This window comes from Mirounga leonina, unplaced genomic scaffold (genome assembly GCF_011800145.1).
Source record: "Mirounga leonina isolate KUSES-001 unplaced genomic scaffold, KU_Mleo_1.0 Mir_95, whole genome shotgun sequence".
Classification (NCBI taxonomy): domain Eukaryota; kingdom Metazoa; phylum Chordata; class Mammalia; order Carnivora; family Phocidae; genus Mirounga; species Mirounga leonina.
In genome coordinates, this window is record NW_023270865.1 from 14,201,138 (window position 1) to 14,203,029 (window position 1,892).

Below are 1,892 nucleotides of genomic sequence, written 5' to 3' on the forward strand. Positions count from 1 at the left end.
AAGCAATGAAAAGCCCATGGTCGATACCTTCATGCATCTTACATTCTACTAAGAAGACAATGGAACATCATAAAAAAAATAGTAAAATATATAAAATGTCACAAGGTGATAAGTGCTATAAAGAAAAACAAACCCAAAATTCTAGGAGTGGGTCGATGGGATTACATGTAAATGGGTAACCAGAAAAATCCTCAGAGAGAAGGTGATGTTTAAAGAAAGATTGAAAGATGTTAGGTAGTAAGCCATTTAGATCTGGGACAGATCATTCCAGGAAATGCCAATTCTCAGAGGCAAACGACCCAGTGTTTTGAGTTCAGCAAATGGTATGGTGAAGTAAATTAGGCAAAGGGTAGGAGTTGAGATCAGAAAAATAATGGCGGTTTTATTTGCTGCTCACTCAGAAAATTAAAGAAAAGAGTTTAAGAATGTATCTAAGGCATGGCTTGAGTGCCTAGAAGCATGTGGTTGCCATAAACTGGGATAAAGAAGATGGTGGAAGGGAGCTGGACTGGAGGCAAAGATCAGGAATTTGGTGTTGAGTTTGCCAAGATTAAAAGATGCCAGTTAGATATTCAAGCAGAGTTATCAAGTGCACAGGTAAACAAAGTTTGAAGTTCAGAGATGAGGTATGGAGAGAAGATATATAGTTTATTAAATATAAATTTCCATAAATGGACTTTTTCTAGTTTTTGAAGGAGGATTGGCTCCGAACATTTCATAGAGTCACATATGGTATATACAATATGTTAGATTATAATATGTAATATACATCTGTGTGTGTGTGTGTGTGTGTATATATATAATTTGTCAATGTATTTTTTGTTAGTTTTTGCCTACTAGGAAAATAATACATAGGTTTTATGGGAACGGAGTGATGATTCATTTTATGTGTCGACCTGGCTAGACTATGGTGCTCAGTTGTTTGGTCAACCACTAGTATAGATGTCAATGTGAAGGTATTTTGTAGTTGTGATTAGTATCCACAATCAGTTGATTTTTAAGGAAAGGAAATTTCCTTTGATAATGTGGGTGAGCCTCATCCAACTAGTTGAATGCTCTTTTTTTTGTTTTTTTTTAGTTTGAATGAGTTAAAGTATTTTTTATTGTTATGTTAATCACCATACATTACATCATTAGTTTTTTTTTTTTTAAAGACTTTATTTATTTATTTGACAGAGACAGAGATAGTGAGAGCAGGAACACAAGCAGCGGAAGTGGGAGAGGGAGAAGCAGGCTTCCCCCCAAGGAGGGAGCCCGATGTGGGACTCGATCCCAGTACCCTGGGATCATGACCTGAGCCGAAGGCAGACGCTCAATGACTGAGCCACCCAGGCGCCCACATCATTAGTTTTTGATGTAGTGTTCCATGATTCATTGTTTGTGCATAACGCCCAGTGCTCCATGCAGAACGTGCCCTCTTTAATACCCATCACCAGGCTAACCCATCCTCCCACCCCCCTCCCCTCTAGAACCCTGTTTGTTTTTCAGAGTCCATCGTCTCTCATGGTTCGTCTCCCCCTCTGATTTCCCGCCTTTCATTCTTCCCCACCTGCTATCTTCTTCTTCTTTTTTTTCTTAACATATATTGCATTATTTGTTTCAGAGGTACAGAACTGTGATTCGACGGTCTTGTACAATTCACAGCGCTCACAATAGCACATACCCTCCCCAGTGTCTATCACCCAGGCACCCCATCCCTCCCACCCCACCCCCCACTCCAGCAATCCTCAGTTTGTTTCCTGAGATTAAGAATTCCTCATATCAGTGAGGTCATATGATACATGTCTTTCTCTGATTGATTTATTTCGCTCAGCATAACACCTTCCAGTTCCATCCATGTCGTTGCAAATGGCAAGATCTCATTCCAATAGGATGTATAGATCTACCCTTAA